We start from the raw sequence: 5,861 nt of genomic DNA, 5'->3' as shown, positions 1-5,861 counted from the left end.
TAAGCTAATTATAATGTATAGCCTAAATGGTGTGCTGTTCTGATAACTTTATTTACTAGGACCACTGCTTACCACTTACTGTATTGTATAGATGTTTTTTGTAAAACATCAGTTATTTGATTAAGTGGGGGTTATCAAGAAACATGGTTGTATAAACCCCATTAGATTTATTTAAAGCCACAATCTGGAGTTTCAGCAAAGAGCAATCCCGCCACTTAAAGGAGGATATCCCCCATTTTGACGTGTACCTGTTTTAGCACTTACCTATACTGTTGTTTGATATCCCAAGACAGTTTGTGGTCCATATCCCAGATATAGATACTTTATAGGCATATCATGTTATTCCATTTTCCCATAGGATCCCATTCAATGTAGAAATTCATCTAAAATTCCTTACAACCACACTTATCCACATCCTAATATACCAACATTACCCGTAAAGACCTTGGAGAAATTACTTTTTCCCAAAAAAAGTCACTTTCTACACTTAAGTCCACTTTTGACTTTTGAAAAAACATGCATGTAATTACAGTACTTATACTTACCGTAAAACTGCAATTAAACTGAGATTCTCAAATAGCCCCAGAGTCCCTTTTAATATCCGGGCAACGGCACACATTTCAGCAAATAAACACCTGTTTCAAATAAACGCTGGGTCTAAATGAATTGTTTACAAAGTTACCATGGACACAGATCTGATTTTCCCACAGTGATGTGCATTAAAACAATTTTTTAATTTTGTTATCGTTGCTAGCCATGGCACCACCAAAAAGAAAACACGACATCAAGAAGCGCAAAATCGGGGGTGTATGATCGGCAGCCTAGTCTTTGCAAGTCTGATCTGTGATGGATTTGTTATAATAATGTATATAATGGTCACAATAAACATTGTTGTAGTCTTTTCAACATTTTATTGAGCAAAGAATGTGTGCATTAAAGAAATTTCAAATAGAAGCCCGTCTCAAACAAGCACCGGTTGTCTTCAGGGATTCAAGCAAAGGAGGTGAGGAAAGGAAGGAAAGGGATCATGGAATGGAAGCCAGGAAATAAGGAACGGAAGATAGGAAAGATCAAGGAAAGGAAGCTAGGAGAGTGAGCTAGGAAAGGAGGAGAGGAATCCAGGGAAGGAAAGGGAGCAAAAGTAAAGGAGGAGAGGAAAGGAAGCTAGGGAAGGAAAGTGAACAAGGACTGGAGGAAAGGAAGCTAGGATAGGAGGAAATGAAAGGGAGTTAGGAAAGGATAGGAGGAAAGAGAGCTAGGAAAGCAAAGAAAAAAACCTGTCTTACATCAAGACCCCTGGTGTAACCTATTACTGGCAACTTCAGGAGTGTAAAGGCAGAATCTGCAATGGCCAGCAGGAGCGGCATGAGCAGAGTCGGGAACAGTTTTTTTCTGGTTATCTTCCTCTCTGGCTCCCTCTTGAGTCATTTGTGTGTGTCTTAATTATTTAATCAAACAGTGTGCTTAAAGCATCAGACAAGCTTAGTGCATATAGTTGATTTCATTATCAAATCATATAATCAAATAACATTTTATTTGTTACATGTGCCGAATATAACAGGTGTAGACTACCGTGAGAAAGTGTGTCTATGTGTGAATGTGTGTGTGTGGCGTCAATATGCATGAGTGTGTTTTATGTGCGTGAGCGTATGTAGTGTGTGAGTGTGTATGTGTGTGTTGGAGTGTCAGTGTAGTATGTGTGAGTGTGTGGGTAGAGTCCAAGGAGTGTGTACAAGAATGTCTGTGCAAAAATAAAAGGGGGGTCAATATAAATAGTCCGGGTAGCCATTTGATTAACGGTTCAGCAGTTCAAGACACAGAAGGTGTGTCTACATATGAAAAAATACACATTTTACATTTTCGACAGACGACTCTCTGTAGACCAAGATTTTTTTTGGTCGGGGACAGCCCTAGTACACACACCCACCCACCCACGCTAAAGGGTGTGATTATTGACAACACATGAAAATACATTGTTATCTTGTCTGTGCAAACAGGGTGATCAAGAAATGGGACTGGCCTGCTAACATGGGAGTGGTATGTACAATGCATCTCATGCATCAGTTGTGATACAATTTAAGGATCCTTTTAATGGGTTTGTCTGAGAGAAAAACAATCCACAATTGTTGTGTTAAATGTTTGTGCATACAAACTTAACGTGTGAACTAGGTCATTGTAGCCTAAATATGACATTGGTACACTATTGGGATTTTGTAAATCCTGCACAGTAGGCTATATGATTACATTGAAATGTGATTATTTATTCTAGATTGAAATGTAAATATGGTGGTGTGAATTTATTTTCTCACTCATCTGTCGTTTGTTGACCTCTTGGTATAGGTGTAGTATAGGTGTAGTATAGGTGTAGTATAGGTGTAGAATAGGTGTAGTATAGGTGTAGTATAGGTGTAGAATAGGTGTAGTATAGGTGTAACATAGGTGTAGTATAGGTGTAGAATAGGTGTAGCCAAAGAGGGTTTAGTAAGTGTAGATATTGATATACATTACCCCAAAACATTCACTCCACCCATTTGTCATTTGATGTATTTTTGTAAATTGGATGTAAATCTCCTCAGATGGGTTGATATGCTGTCTATTTGTTTGTAAATATTTATGTGTGTCCTCAGTATCTTGTCTCATTGTCAAACTAGTGTCTGTCAATGTAGTTGTATTTCTGTACCACATTAAGTTGGGGTGGATGTATGCCCAACAAAAAAGTTATCCTTCAAACAGGGGAAAGGGTGGTGCCTGGTGGGGGTGGAGGGGTAAAATAAATCAACACAAACAATGAAATACTGATATTCATTGATATGCAAAAAATTACTCTCAATGTAAATTGAATTCTATTGGCATTGAAAATGTCTTCCTAACACGTTATTAAGCTAGCTTACAGTTGCACAGATAATTAGCCTTTAATTTAGCAAGCTACTATGGTCTTGTGGCACCCAGGGGTAGCACTGTCTGTGTGACCTTTCATCATACTTACAACACAGAGAAGTACTCCACTTGTCAGAATTCTGCAATTCCTATTTTCTGCAACATTAGGTGGATCCTGTTACAAAAAGAGGACTCACCCAGTCATAACACTTGGTAAGCCCACGGGTTACTCGATTACCACGTGGGACCAGTATGAAAAAAGTTTGAAAATGTATGCACTCACTAACTACTGTAAGTCGCTCTGGATAAGAGTGTCAAAATACAATTTTAAGAAAACAAAGACACAAAAAGCACACAAATCCAGTGGAAAGACAGGATGAAAATCAATCAATTAAAATAATATTCCAAGCTGGTTCAGAGTCTATTAAAAAAAAAGAACTGTTATTATGATGAAACTTTAACAAAAAGCATGAGCTGGCGCACACCCAGGGGAACTTATTTAGTGTAACGGTGAATAAACTGTAAGCTATAAAAAATAAAGAGAGTCGTACACTCTATGTATAAACTCCCAGTAATTCCTGAAGAAGGCACAGTGATGCCGAAACGTTGGTGGTGTTTTACCCAATAAATGACTGGGAGTTTATACATAGATTATGATGAAACTTTGCCACAAATAGCAACTAGTAAAGAGAAAGTTCTGAGTTAAGTTCAGTAATCAAATGTTGGGTAGCATGGTGGTTTCATTCAGTGGCCACATCACCCTTGATAAAATTATATAGTCTACAGGCTGCTTGACCTATAAGAGAAAACATATTGTGATATCAATAATGCTACCAAAAAACTAGGAATGACAGGAATTAGAATATACTTAAAAGTGTCTGGATCACACAGAGAATACAGAAGTCACAGAAACAGAATGGCACTACTTACCCAATAAATGACTGGAAGTTTATACATAGATTATGATGAAACTTTGCCACAAATAGCAACTAGTAAAGAGAAAGTTCTGAGTTAAGTTCAGTAATCAAATGTTGGGTAGCATGGTGGTTTCATTCAGTGGCCACATCACCTTTGATAAAATTCTATAGTCTACAGGCTGCTTGACCTATAAGAGAAAACATATTGTGATATCAATAATGCTACACTGTCATCCCAAACAGTTGTACTAGCTCATAAGTAATAAGGTCATAACAGTCAAATGTCGTTATGCAGTTGACCAAACTATAAAGTGTTGAGCTCTGTTGAGATTTATGCCACTTTAATTGAAGAGGGCTCAATATTTTATAGGTAATTTGTGTGGAACGCTCAAAAAGTTTAGGTAGTGTCATGACGTTATCGACATCATGACGTTCTGGTGGGTGGGTCATCTCTCCCTCAGGAAAGCTGAGTCAGCCATCTTGAATTTGCCTTGATGCAGGGATGTTTGGGCCGCCCGTGTGGATGTGGAACACAGTTTAATTTGTTTTAATTTGTTTGCAATGCGCACTTTTATGCTGCCCGCTTGAAACCACCACCACCTCCGTTTTTATCATTAGTCTTATTGCCCTCGTTTTCTTAAGCGCCATCTTATCATCACCTCTGATTTGGTAAGTAACTCTAATGTTGGTTTTTTTGTGTTTTTTTTTATTGAATTTCGATAGTCTTAAATGTGGAACTGGGAATACATTTGTACAATGTGCACAGTGAATATTTGTTGTAAATAGTTAAAAAATCCAAGTAATTGTAACTTTAGAAGTTGTTAAATATGTGACAAATACGTTACGTTACTTCATCTTACAACGGTGTAACGTTATCAGCGGGTTTCCTGGATGAACTACATTTCCCATAATGCATGTTTGCCCGGGACATTGACGGTGGAGGAAGGTCCATGAGTTTTCACTGTTCGCCGGTAATGAAAGTGCGTACTGTGAGTATACTTATTTCAATAAGTGTCTGCCTTACACAGTAAATATTTTACGTTATCGAGCTGTGTGTACGTGTGTGCTAGCGTGAAACGAACAATGCTAAACAACATAATGTGAGTGTGTTATCATGATGCTAACCAGGCCTGTGTTTGTATTTCTTCCTAGGCTCAAGTGTGTGGTTGTGAGATCATCTCGAAATCCTTTTAACAGTTCAGGTAGGATGTATTATGAAATAGTGTCACTAATAATTGGTTTTATTTTATGTGTTTCCACAGTCATTCTTTTGCTATTTCTCTAAATGTTTTTATCTCAACTGTGGGGTCAACAGTTGATCAATTGAACCCTTTATTAATACTTTGTTAAATACAAAGAACAACAACAGAAATAGCAGATCTATAAGCACACAACTTTGATGCTTTGCTTGTTAATAACTAACTTGCTTATCTTTTAACATTTTCATTTTTACTATAATTAGTGTACAATTAATGTTTTTGATAGATTTGGAAACTTTTTATCTATATATTCACATTATTATTAAAAAAATGTTTTTGAACATTAACAAATCATCTTTGTGCGCATGTTGTGTACAGATATCGGACTACAAAGAGTGCTACAGAGAGCCAGCGTTTCACCATCAGACAGGTGCTAATAGGTGAGTTTTGTAAATTGTGTACTAATAAAAAATAAAATAAAAGATTTTCGCCTTGAGTTATTTACAATGTTTAGATTTTTTTTTGCAGCAGAACAGATTTAATCAAATTACTGATGTGTTAACTTTTTTAAATCAACTTTTGAATAGCCAAAAGTGCAAAACAGGGCTGAAAGGGTTTAGACTTTAATCGAAAATATTTAAATTGCAGGCTGAAGTTGGCCCAATGGAGTGGAAGTGCAAGTTGTGTTCTGCAACTTCAAATACCCGGGGACAATTATTTTGGCACTATACTGTACTGCATAGCCAATATTCAAGAGTGTCCCCCCTGCCATGTCTCTATGACAGTTGCATTTGTACTTTTCCATCATTCGAAGCGATGAAAGCTCATCTGTCAAGATGTCATAATGATTCATGTAGAGTAGATGCAA

General features: G+C 37.1%; 1 long non-coding RNA gene across 1 annotated transcript; it reads left to right on the top strand.

The window, feature by feature from the left end:
- Positions 1-4,696: 4,696 nt before the first annotated feature.
- Positions 4,697-5,861, top strand: LOC123486175. The gene is made up of 3 exons (XR_006659272.1): positions 4,697-4,996; positions 5,372-5,433; positions 5,642-5,861. It is a non-coding gene; the product is annotated as an uncharacterized LOC123486175 (long non-coding RNA).

Source organism: Coregonus clupeaformis, unplaced genomic scaffold (genome assembly GCF_020615455.1).
Source record: "Coregonus clupeaformis isolate EN_2021a unplaced genomic scaffold, ASM2061545v1 scaf1047, whole genome shotgun sequence".
NCBI classification, from domain to species: domain Eukaryota; kingdom Metazoa; phylum Chordata; class Actinopteri; order Salmoniformes; family Salmonidae; genus Coregonus; species Coregonus clupeaformis.
This window is presented reverse-complemented; position numbering and strand designations above follow the sequence as displayed.